The sequence below is a fragment of the Castor canadensis genome, chromosome 11, assembly GCF_047511655.1.
Source record: "Castor canadensis chromosome 11, mCasCan1.hap1v2, whole genome shotgun sequence".
Taxonomy (NCBI): Eukaryota; Metazoa; Chordata; class Mammalia; order Rodentia; family Castoridae; genus Castor; species Castor canadensis.
The window spans coordinates 95,528,132-95,541,717 of NC_133396.1; the positions used below are offsets into that span (position 1 = coordinate 95,528,132).

Below are 13,586 nucleotides of genomic sequence, written 5' to 3' on the forward strand. Positions count from 1 at the left end.
TACAATTAAATTTTTTGACTCCACTGTCTATACAATTAGTGATTCAAGGGTAAGGAGAGGGAAAGGAGAAAAAAAATTAATAAAAGAAAAAGATCTTAATTAGTCCACGCACAGATGGAAAGCATATTTATTCAGAAGAATTTCTTTTTACTCCTCTATTTTCCCTGGACAGAACTTCTGCAATCTTTAAGAGCAGGATCTATCTTTGGATCATTCTTCTAGGCAGAAAGTGACCTGAGAATTTCTATTCCCTTTGAAAGGTGGTAGGGGTGAGTGGGACAGTTAAACAGAGTGCCCAGTCCACTAAAATAAATATTATTCAATGCACAGCTCTTTGCTGGGTATCTGATGGAATTCAAAGCCACACAGGATTGCAGGTGCTAGCCACGAGTAAGCCTACCACTGATTACACTGGCAAATCCTTGAACACCATACATAAAAAGCAACTATGTGAGGATTCTGAAAAGTCGACATTAGCTCTAGATAGAGTGGGAAAGTCAAAACCACCAGTGAAGGATTGGGAGAGCTCTTTGGATATTTGCCCTTTTTTATTTCAGCTTTGAGTGAAGGATGCCCTCAACTGTGAAAATAGATAGCAAGGATAAGCAGCAAAAGGCTTAGAAGAAAACAGCACATCAAAATGTAGGAGACATAGGGCCTGGGTTGGGGGGGTGGAGGATGCTCAAGTGGTAGAGCACTTACCTTTGAACTCAAGTCCCTGAGTTCAAACCTCAGTACTGACCAAAAAAAAAAACAATTTGGTACACAAGTGTAGAGGTGCTTAAAGGAAAATTTAAAGCATTAAATACCTAACTAGAAAAAGAGAATGGACTTTTTTTTTTTCCTGCAGTGCTGAAAAAAAACTTAGAGCTGAACTTAGAGCCACTCCACCAACCCTTTTTTTGTGATGGGTTTTTTCAAGATAGGGTCTTGTGAACTGTTTACCCAGGCTGGCTTTGAACCTCAATCCTCCTGATCTCTGTCTCCTGAGTAGCTAGCAGGCATGAGGAAAATAGCAAAAAAAAAGACTGAATTGAACCCTAAGCAAGCAGAAGGTAGAAATAATGAAGATAAAAGCAAAACAACAATGAAATTGAACTGAGAAAAACAATAGAGAAATCAATGAAACCAAAAAGTCATCCTTTTTATTTATTTTTTAGTGGGACTGGGGTTTGAACTCAAGACTTCTCACTTACAAAGTATGTGCTATGCTGCTTGAGCCACACCTCCAGTTAATTTTGTCATGTTTCTCTTTGGAAATAGGGTCTCAAGAACTATTTGCCCAGGCTGGCCTTGAAATGAATTCTCCCAATCTTAGCCTCCCAAATAGTTAGGATTACAGGTTGAACCACTGTGCCCAGCTTACTCATCATTTTTAAAGTCTATCAATTTTATTGATAGAGTTCCAGCCACAGTGACCAAGACAAAACACAAACTACCAGTATCAAGAATGAAATTACCAATATCAGGACCTTATAAATCCTACAAACACTAGAAGGATAATAAGACTATGATAATTCATAATTTTGAAACCTTAGATGAAATAGATCAATTCTTTGAAAGATACAACCTACCAAATCTTATGCAAAAGAAATAGATGGTCTGAATAATTCCATCTTTATGCAAAAAAAATTGAATTTGTAGTTTAAACCTTCCCAACAAAAACTCTCCAGGTTCAAGTGGCTTCCTTCATGAGTTCTACCAAACATTTACGGAAGATATTTTATTAATTTTGTGCAATCTTGTCCAGAAATTCACAGAAGCAGAACACTTCCTAGCTCATCTTATGAGGCTAGCCTCATACTGATATCAAAATCAGACAAAATATCACAAGAAAGGAAAGTATAGACAAGTGTTCTTATGAATTAGATACCAAAAATTCCCTAAAAATATTAACAAATGAATTCCAGTGATATTTGCAAAGAATAATACATCATGACCATGTAGAGTTTATTCCAGGAATACAAATACGGTTCATTGTTTATAAAAATTAAGCAATATGCCCCCTACTTCCACTTGGGGAGCATTAAAGATGAAAATGGCACAAGGGGAAGATATGAGGTTGACCCCAAAATGCCATGTTTCCTTTTCCATCAGTGACAATTTACACTAGGTACTGCTGATCATGCATTTCCACCCTTAATTTGAGCACCCAGCAATCAACTCACAAATGCTGCTGATGGTCTTTCGTAGTTGTTTTTGGAACACACTCATTCAAGAAATACTTATGAGTGTCCAGATGTGGTAGGGCATGCCTATAGTGCCAGCTGTTCGAGAGGTTGAGGTAGGACTACTGAGGTTCAAGATCAGCTCAGGCAAAGTTAGCATGAGACTCTACTTGAAAAACAAACTAAAAAGCAAAAGTACTGGGGGTGTGGCTCAAGTGGCAGAGTGCCTGCTTAGCATGTGCAAGGCCCTGAGTTCAAAACCCTAGTAAATGGATACCATCAAACATATTTTTTTCTTTAAAAATTAGTCAACATATCAGCTGTCTTCAGAGGTTAACATAATTAGCAGAAATCTCACACAAAATATGTGACTGTCCCATGACCCTTTTCTTTCTAAATTGACTTGAGACCTTGGAACTTGCTGTACCTTCTTTAACAAGGCTCCTGTGGGTATTTCAGGACCTGATGCGTCTGTTGCCACAGACCCCTGGCACTCACACACAGTCTAGGAAAGGCTCAATAAGTATGCTGACTCACCAACCAAATGGTACTCCATGGACATCCAAGAACATCAGAGGAGCTGCAGCCACCTGGAGGCAAACTTCGAGCCAAGACGCTGTCTGACCCAGGCTGGATCTGTGGGATGTAGGGCAAGGAAGGTCAATCAGATCTCACCTCAAAGCCTTCCCACTTCTTATCTTTCCTGTGACTAGTTCTAGTTCCTTAAGCTCACTGGAACCTCAGCTTCCTTTCCCTAATATGCAAATTTAAAAGAAAAAGGGGGAAAAACTCTTTCATGGGAATGTGGAAAAATGAAGTGAGCTGAACACCAGTCAGAATTACAAATCATGTAATATGTACTTGATAAAGGTTAGATTTCTCCCTCACACTCCCTGCTTTTCAGATATGAAGAGCTACTCTGGAATTCTCCCCTAAGCCCAAAGAAGTTCTAGATTCCTCTAGGGAAAGTAGACCTTGAACATTCAAAATTTCTCAGTCAGACTAGCTCATACAAAAACATTCAGATCTCACCTTAACTCTTTAAATGTTGCCCCTTCCCCCCACTTTTCAGCCCAGGTTAGTCTTCTGTGTCCTGCCCCCCTGAGCCACCCCTTTCTACCCCAGCCAGGCATTCACCCCAGAACACCGTGAGCAGCACAGGTGCTGTATCCACACTGAGGATCTCCACCCACTGCGGGGTAGCTCCAGGCCAGGGTCCACACTTGGTAAAACATTTTGAGAACTAGGTCAGTTTGTGTCTAAGTGGAAGGAAAGACTAGGTGTGAAAGCTCTTAGCAGAACATGTGCTGGTCTGTGACACTGGTCCTTGAAATCTCGGCCACAGTCCCTGAAGAGTTGTTCCCACCCTGTACGCCAGCCTGAACTGGGCTAATTCCATCTTCTTTGTTTTCCCACAGACTTGCTTTGGGTCTATCTCTGTCACTGCTTTAACTCTCTCCATCCTGACTCTATTTACCAATCAGTATGCTTCACTCAGCAAAATGTGAGCCTTCTCATAGCCAGGATGGTGTCTTTTTTTCATCCTTTATGCTCAGCTGCTAGCACAGTGCATGTGACTTGTGCCCAATTAATGTTTGTTGAATGAACTGAAAAACTCCCCACAAATGAGTGAAAAGATCCTGCTATACATGTGCCATTTAAATATTTTACCTCTGAGCACATGAGCCTAGCATTTCCCCACAGTATCATAAGTGGAAGAGTCTGACTGAATAATTCTACAGGATAAACTGGCTGCCTTCTGGGCTTTTCTCTTAAATGCAGACTGCTATCAAGGCTGCTAATGCCATTTGCCTGATTGCACCACAGAGGATGCCAGGCTTTATTAGTCTAAGGTGTCTGCTTCATGTAACAACTTGGATGTTAATATCACTGGGAGGGAAGCATGTTGATTGACTGTCACCAAGCAAAGATGGAAATCTCCAGGGAGAACATCAAATGCATGCTATGTGCTAACAATTATTCAATAACTAAGCTCTATTTCAAAAGGAAAAAAAAGGAAGGAAGAAATGGAAAGGAAGGTTTTAAGATGAGCAATACCAAAACAGGAAGTTGGAAAGTTGTTCATATTTCCATTTCTAAGCTTGTAGCACAGTCAATGAGCTAAATCATTTATCACAAATTCTGCCTTGCAGGTTGAGTCCAGGGTCCTATTGGGCTACAGGCTCATCTCTGAGCCACCTGTTTTACGAAAATAAATAAATAAACTTTGAATGTAAAGGCAGGGCTGAAGGTTGCACAGTCCGTCTTTCTTAATGTTACAATTTTTAATTTGAGTTTTCACTGCAACAATCTGCTTGTTGAAATACAGCACTCTGCTCAGAGGCTGGCTTCTGTGTTCATCAGTATTCTCTATTTGCTAACTGTCCCCCTCCCCAGATGCATTCTCTGTTCTTCTCTGCCCTGCTCTGTGACCCCGTGAACTGCCTGGCCAAGGTTGCCTCTCATCCGGCTTCTACTAGACTTGGCCAACAGCCAATATCTAGAGGGTAGGCAAAGAATTCCTCTCTGTCCCAGCATGTCCACTCCAAGCCTCCTGGCAGGAGTTGTCTGCTTCTAGGGTAACCACTCTGGTAGATCTGCTAGGTGCTCTGCCTTCCATCTTGCTCTTATTGAATCCCTTGTCCCTGGAGTCCTTGAGGAGGTGCCTGCCTTCTTCTGTGCCTAACCTCTGGATACCTCAATACATCTTGTCAGTTGCTAACCTTGACCACATCTCTGTAAGTAGTCTTTTCATTCCCATTTCCTAATTGTAGCTATCGGGTGTTTTTTGATGATACATCACTGAAGCAAGAGCATTGGCTGGGGGATGGTGACAGAGATTAGAGAGAAACACAGGATGGTATACAGTGGTCATCTTAGAGTGGAAAAGTGAATTTCTACATTCAGTAAAACGTAGTTGGGTTGTCTGGCCAATGTAAAGCAGTCTTTTGAGATTTGTGGTCACAAGATTGAAGATGTCCATCCAGCAGAGTCTTGTGTGTCCATTCCCTTCTGTCTTTCAGCAATGCTCAGTGTCTCTGCTGTGGGTATTAAATAAACGGATCATTTGTTTAAACTACATTACAACTTAGCTAGCTGTTTACCACAGAGAATGGGGAGAGAGGTTAAGAATTTTTATGAAGGAGTGGTTAAGATGTCAGAATGTGGGATCCATGTGACGAGGAACTGATGGTAAGATGATGGTGAGATGGTGGAAAAACTGGTAGGGCCAATATATCAGTGATATTAATGGAGGTAGAAGGTGATTCTTGAGTAAGTTAGCTGAAAGTGTTGAACTCTTTGCCTGAAAACAAGATTTTTGGGTGACCTTGCTATCCCCAGCATTCAGTGCCATGCTTGGCATGTTTTTATTCTCAGCATTCAGTGCCATGCTTGGCATAAAGTCAGTAGCACCAGAATGAAGTATAAAAAAGTAGATGAGTTGTCAGTCTCCGGAGAGGTTGAGGTGCAAAGGGGAAAAGACATTTTGTCTCTACTATCCATTTATGTAATAAGCACACTGACACCCAGCCTTCTGTCTTTATGCATTCCTTTCTCTCTCTCTGTCTCTCTGTCTCTCTCTCTCTCTCTCACACACACACACACACACACACACACACACACATATATTACTTAAGCAATGCTAATTTGCTCTCCATTTCCCTGAATACTAGTACTCTTCTCCTTGCTCTGCCTCTTTTGATGTAACCTATCATCTTTTCAGGAAAACTTCTGAGTCCTTAAGCAAAATGGCAGTCATCTTCTCTCATGAGAATCATTGGTACCATTGCTATATCACTTTCAGCTTTTGCTTTAATGACGGACATTAGTTGTCACTTTACCATTAACTCCATGAATGGAGTTTTCCAGTCTGACTCAGTTTTGTAGGCCCTACACTGCCTAGCACATAGCAAAAACTTTATAAACTTTTGTTGAATAAATGGAGTTCTACAAGTGAGAGGCACTATCTAATCAAATGATAAATCAACCAGGTTCAGACACATGGTGAAGAAAACAATAGAACTAATCAATAGTGAGCTTTTCTTGAACTCAGATAATCAAAGTCAATCCTTGTATAGAGCAGCAGAAATGGAAATTGAAATTACTGACTCAAAGAGTCAATCAGACTATTAGGTTAGCATTTGCATAATGACAGAATAGTAGAAGTCCTGGTACTGTGCTTCTGTATATTTCTCCAGCTATTTTCAGATGCCCTGCTATGATAAATAAAGTATACCCAATATGTTATAAAATTGATAACAATAACAAGCAGTAACAACTAATGTTCTCACAACATATAATTGTTAGGCATTTTTCTTACATGTTGCACCCTTTTATCCTCACATGCTATGAAGTTTTATTTATAATACCCATTTTTATAGACAAAAACACAGAGGCAACAAAAGATCATTTTATTTGTCTAAGGTTACACAACTAGTAAATAACCAAACTAAAACCTCAGTTCCAAATAATTTCAAGACAAATCATTTGAATCCAAATAATTGCATCTAAACAAAGCTCTTGATTTTTGATTATGTCTAAATAATCTCCAAAAATCCAGAGAGGTGGGTATTGTACCAAATTTTATACCAGAGCACTGAGAAATGGAGCCCTAAGAAACCTGATTGACACAAACCTCTCATCTCAAAACCCAGATCACCCTCTTCACTCTGCTGGATAGTAAGAACTTAAGAGAACTCCTCCAGCTTTTTTTTCTGAATCACCCTCTTCACTCTGCTGGATAGTAAGAACTTGAGAGAACTCCTCCAGCTTTTTTTTTCTGAATCTTCTATCTTCATTAGAGAGAGGGGGGTCATGTAAAATGGGCCCATTTGGAGCCATAACTTCTATAGAGAAAATGGTTTAAAGAAAGTTGATCACCTACAAGGGACCCATAAGAAAGAGTCATCCCAAGGACAGGGTGTGAAGGACATCCCAGCTTCCTGAGTGTGGAAGGCCATGAAGGTGAGAGACCTTACATGGAGTAGAATCAAAAAGCAGTAAAATGAAAAAAGGTGGGGAGACAGAGATAGATTCTCTTTGCTGTCTTCTCTTCTTGACCTTTCAAAGCAGTCTTCCATCCTTGTCCTCTGTTGATGCCTCTGACTATTCCTTGGTCTGCTCAGTCTGCTCTCCATTTATACTCGTTCACTTAGTTACCTCATCTAATTGCATGGCTTTAAAGTTCTTATATAAGCTGGCAGTTACCAAATGTACAATTTTCACCCAGCCCCCTCTCTTGAGTGCCAGCCCAACTAACTGCCTATTCTTTATCTCCATTTGGTTGGACAATAAAATGACCAAATATCTTGAATGGATGGGGACAGTCCTGGATGACTTCTGTTATTTCAGCATGATATTAATAGTGTCACTTTTATCCTCTACACTCAAAAGAGTATTGACCTGGTCAATGAACTATATAATCACTGCCAATAGCCTTTCTAAATTTAAAATGTCCAAAACCGAACACCTGAAATCCACATACTACCCTGCCCACTTTTGTTCCCTATTTCAATTGATGGCAGCTCCTTCCATCCATTGCCCTAAGCTAAAGACCCTTGAGTCATGCTTAGCTCCTTTCATTCTTTCATACTCCCCATTCCAACTGATAAGAAATCCTGTTGTCTCTACCTTCATTACATATTCAGAAACTGACCAATAGCTCTATCATTCATTGTTGCTCTCACCCTGGTTTGAACCTCCATGATATTTTCCCTGCATCGTTGCAAAAGTCTTTTTTATTCAGCCTTAGACTGTGGTTAGACCCCACAGTCTAACTTCAACATGACCACCAGGATGCTACTTCTAAAATGTAAGTCAGATCACGGCAGGCACAACCTCTAAATTCTCCAAGATGCTACCTCTTTCACAGTAAAAGCCAGAGTCCTAGCAAGGTCTGGCTCCCATCACCCCTTCACTACTCTTTCCCATCACTCACTCCCATCTAGCCCCTCTGACCTCTTTCCCAGGCACATACAGCCTTGACACTGGCTCCTCCTTTAAATCTTTGCTCAAATGTAACTTTCTCAATGAAGCCTAATGTCACCACTGTTTAAAATTACAATTCCTCCCACCCCAACCCCTGACTCCCAAATCTACCTGTCTTATTTGCTTTTTTCATAGCACAAATAAACTTATAACACACTATATTCTTTACATATTGATAATTTTATTAGTCAGCTCTCTCCCTATTATAATGTAAGCTCTACAAGAGCAGGGATATTTTTAATTTGTTTTGTTCACTTATGTGACCCAAGTCCTTAGAAGCATGCATGAAGCATTGTAGGTTCTTAGCAAATAATTTTTTAATGGATTCATTTTGGTGACAATAATCCTATGCTGTTTGCCCAAGCTAAAGAAGATAATAACTTAGGAAAATATATTATATAAATGTCTTCTTATTAAGTGAGAAGCAAATAGTGTCATAGAGTAAATGTTTCACACAATATGAATTGTAAAAAATGGTATAGAAATGAGTCATCACATGGCAGATGAGAGCTTAAGCATGTTGAACTCAAAAGAATCTGCCTCTACTGCTCAGCACCTTCACAAATATCATCCATCAAATTAAATTAATGTCCAATTGAATTTTACTTTAATTTAGATTTAATTTATAAATTTGTTTTGGTTTTATAATTGTATAGGAATTGATGACCACAGTACGCTTATAGATGATTTAATATTTATTTATTCAAATGAAAACACACACACAAATAATAATTTCAGTGAGTCCACAGAAATCTTTCTTCCCTTACAAAAGACTCAGTAGTATTACTGTTTAGAAATAGAGTGTATTTTGACTTTTAAAGCCTGTGTGTGTCTAAGTGACCTCAACCTCTCACCTGTACAGGTGTGAAGTAAATTGGATTCATTGGTAATTCTGTCTTCCAGGTTAGCCAAGCTCATTACCATTCTCATCTCCTGCAGCTCAATCATTTGTATCATTAGTACCCCAAGCATAATTAAATACCCATCCTATGCCAGGCAGTGGCCTGAGTAGAGAGTATGCAAACAGGAAGCTAGCAAAGTGTCTGCTACTTTGGGCCATTTTAACACTATCTGTATCAGTCTAATACTGATCACAGAGTGCTCTGATGTTCACTTGCCCTCTGTGGTAGGAATGTCAGATTTGGAAGCTGATAGTCCCAGGGATTAAGTGACTTGCTGAGGGTCATAGGCAGCTAACAATGTCAGAATCCAGAACACAAGCTCCAATTTTTAACCTTCTGCTGCCCTTTTTTTTTTTTTGCAGTGTGAGAATTGAACCCAGAGCCTTGAGCATGCCAAGAAAGTGCAGTACCATTTGAGCCATGCCCTTGGCCTTTATGTTTGAATTTTGCTTTTAGATAGTCTCTCTAACTTTGCATGGCTGGCCGTGGACGCTTGATCCTTCTGCTTTGGCTGCCTGACTAGCTGGGACTAAGGCCTGCACCATTATGCCAGGTTTAACCCTTTGCTTTTTAAAATGATAGCTTCTGCCTTCTACAACCACAGCATGTTTGTCTCCATTCCACTCCCTCTTCCACAGTCTTACTTCCTGCCAAGTTTTCCCAGGATTTCTGAGGACTTCCTGTTTCTCAGTGGGAGGATCACAAAACAAGGACAACATTTCTTACACTTTGTGTTCTACTTCCTTTTTCCTTGAGTGTGCAGGAGCAAACATAAAGGCATACAGCCAGGACCACCAGTAGTAATGTGATGTCAGGTCCAGAGGGCATGATGCTCACAGGTCATGGAAATACAGCATTGGGGGGAAAGTCCATTACGGCTCAGAGAGGATAAATACTGTGTCCATTTGGCTTTAAATAGCACCACCTGGCAAATGGGACCAAGACTGAGTTCTTGCTGCCTTATCCGATCTGCAGTACATGCTCTGTTATAAATGCCATCTGCCATCTGGACACAAAGGGTTGCACAGAACCCTCAGGGCATCCCTCCAGATCTGATTCTTCCTGGCTTTGGCCAGTGCCAATCCTGGACCCCAGGAAAGCCTCACGAAAGCCAGGAGACCCAATTTCACTTGGACTTAACGTCACATGTTTACAGCTACAACAAGCATACGTTCAAGCAGGCCACTAAGGCTTTGTCCTGTTTCTACAACTCAGGCTGTTCAAAATGTCTTCGTGGATTGTTCACCCCTTGCTGTTTCTGTCCTATTGGTGCATCTGTTAAAAACAGCTAAAAATTGACACTTCACACATAGCAGCCTTCGATAGTCTTTTTTTCCCGAATAATGTTTTGTGTTCAAATAGCACTTTTCTCCCAGAGTTTTCACCAAAAAGAAGTTATTATTTTCTCCCCATTTACAAGGTGAGAAAATGGATGAGCAGAGAAGTGATTGCTTTGCCTGATAATAACTGAATCGGGGTGGAATTTCCCAAAATGTTGATGTAAGCATAACACTTCCGTCATAAATCTTACCCTCAGGACAGAAGCCAGGAAGGTGATTAATTTTGCACAATGCAGGCAAAAAGTAGTTTCTAACTATGACACCATGGCCCTCAGTACCTGGAAATCAGCTTAGAATCTTGACTCCATCATTGACCAGCTGTATCATTTGGGCAGGAGTTTCCTCAGCAGTAAGTGATAATAATAATACTGTCTTTGGAGTTTTGATGAAAACTAGAGATAATTTATATGAATGACCTAGCATAATGCCTTGATCAGAACTAATGAATAGCTGCTGTAAATCATATTTTATAGTAAACCACCTCCATATATGATCCTTTTTATTTAAAAGTTCCCTATTTTCAGATTGGAGAAATGAAGTATATGGAGATTTTTTAAATGAAACCCATCAGCTAGAACTCCCAAACAACATTAGCACTTATAATAGGGGAGGCTGGGGACAAGCAGAAAGTGAGCAGGGGGATACAGGCACAACAGGCAAGGGTCAAACAGGGAACATTCAGGTGACTCCTCTTTGGTGCTCCTTCCAACAGGCATTATCCATCCAGCAATTCTTTCTGTGGTACAGGGGCCTGTCAGTGGTCCACACTGCACCAGCTTTACTTCTTCACACTTTACTTGATTGTCAGCAGGTCAGCCTTTTTCTCAATCTGAGTCTGCTCATGCAAAGTTTGACATCCCAGTGGGCTAGGAAAGTGGTGTTTCCAAGATCCATCCCTGTAGAAGGGATTCTGGAGTCACTAAACCCTCAGCAGGAGCTGCGTTGGTATTGGGAACAAGAGGATAATGGAGATACTGCCATTGGCCTTGAGGAACTCACATTCCAGAGGTGATACAGATGAGTAAGTCATTATTCAAAGGTAACTTCTTACAGTAGATAATTGGGACTGATAAACCTTTGTGGAAAAGGCTATTTGAAGTCATTCTGCTGCTGTTAATGAGTTCAGATTCTATTCTATAAATTTTATAACTGATATCTGACTTGACCCTGACAACAAGGCTGGAATTATCATTTTCTATTTTATATTGAAGAAATTGAGGCTTGGGGATACTAAGTAGTTTATCCAAGGCCAGACATCTGGCTGTCAGCAAAACAGAGTATTGAACTCAGATCTATCTCATCTTCCTATTATGCTCTTCCTGGAAGGATGAAAAATGGCATAGGGAAAACATAGGTGGTTCTAGGCCAAAGAGCACAGCTTAGGAGGAAAGACTCTTAAAAGCCTTAATAACGAACTCTGGGAACTTTCTGTACATTCTCATCCATGATTTTTGTTCAAGTATATCCCAGTCTCCTTGACCTCACACACAGAACTTCAGTTATCTACCAAGAGAGCACAGGCTCTGGAGTCAGACATCTGAATGCAAACCTCAGCACCACTACTTTCTGAAGCAGCAAGTCTGCTAATTCACTTCATGCCTCAGTTTCTTCATCTGAAAAATGAGAAAAATAACAGTAATACCTTCTTCTCATAGTTACTATGAAGATACAATGATTTCTTCTCGTAAAATACTTAGCTCAAGGTCTGACAAGTAGTAAATGCTCAATATATAGTATATTTTTTATTATAACTATGTTACTACTTCCTATAGGAGCCTCTACCTCTAACCACATTCTTCATTTTGCTATTCCATAAATATGCCTTGCACTTTTTATTTTCATGCCTTTACTCAGTGTTCCTTTCAATTAATCTGCCTTTTACTCTGTCACAAAGAGTCTTATTTTATTTATCTAGGCTTTCATTATTATTATCTGTCACAGCATCCTACATGTAGCAAGTCCTTAATAACTGTGTTGATAATACTGCTAACTATATGGTAAACTAGCATTTATCCAAAATTCAATTAAACACACAAAACCCCAGAATTTCTTATAATACTTGCAGACTGGCTGCAAGGTGCCAAAGTACTTTTTGAATTGAAGAAAATTTGAATTTTGTGCCATATAGTAAAAATGTGGTGTATCTTGCATTTATAACCCTTTAAACATTAGTCACCAATCTACAAAATAGATAGCTTTCATCCTCCATCTTTTCTGGTAAAGAGGAAGTTAACCATAATTTATAAAGACTGTATCACTTTGAGTTTGAATTAATAATTAGCAATGATAACATTCACATCTGAAGTTGAGCTTTTGCACCAACCTCTCTGGCATCAACTTTCATTCTTATACGTTTTCCCACATGTCTTAGCAGTATGGCTCAAATGACTTCAGGGTAGAACCAAATCAAGGTCATGGACAGCAACTTGGAGTGACAGCCACAACAGCACCAAAGCATCAGAAGAACAAAGCAGGGCTGGGATGTAGCTCAGTGGTAGGAGCTTGCCTAACTTTGTGTTTGATCTCAATTGCCACAAAACAAAACAAGAACCACAAACCAGCACAAAAAAAATAAGAAAGCTACAGTGGGGGCCTCACACACTCCTTCCAGAACAAGTAGGGTCTGTCTGTGGTCCCTGGCCTGAAGGAGACAGTGCCCTCCAATGGAATGATTGAACATTCTTCTTGGCACTGGCCTCTGTCCAGTGAGAAGTTTCTGATACAATGAAATATGGTTCAGCCATAAGAAGGGGATGAAATCCTGTCATTTGTGACAGCATGGATGAGCCTGGAAGACATTGTGTTAAGTGAAGTAAGCCAGATACATAAAGACAAATATCACATGATCTCACTCATATGTGTAATCTAAAACACATTAATTTCATAGCTGTTGAGGTAGAATGGTAGCTACCCAAGACTGGGAAGGGGTGAAGGGGACAGGTTGGTCTATGGGTTCAAGGTTACAGCTAAAAAGGAGGAATAATTCCTGGTGTTCTGTTGCACAGTAGGATGGCTGTAGCTAATAATAATGAATCATACATTTCCAAATAGCTAAAAGAAAGGATTTTAGGATTTATCATTACCACAGAGTAATGATAAATATTTAAGGTGATGAATATATAATGATCCCAATTTGATCACTGCACAATATCTGCATATATAGAAACAGCAGAACATACTCGGTAAAT

At 39.9% G+C, this 13,586-nt stretch overlaps 1 protein-coding gene across 4 annotated transcripts in view; it reads right to left on the bottom strand.

Annotated features, from left to right (window-relative positions):
• The window catches only part of LOC109701800 (flavin-containing monooxygenase 5-like), a 363,647-nt gene that overhangs the window by 166,835 nt on the left and 183,226 nt on the right, over window positions 1-13,586 (bottom strand). For all 4 annotated transcript variants that reach the window (XM_074047600.1, XM_074047596.1, XM_074047597.1 and 1 more), the window contains one exon: window positions 2,706-2,804. The gene's annotated coding sequence lies outside the window, so the exon portion shown is untranslated. The remainder of the gene's footprint in view (window positions 1-2,705; window positions 2,805-13,586) is intronic.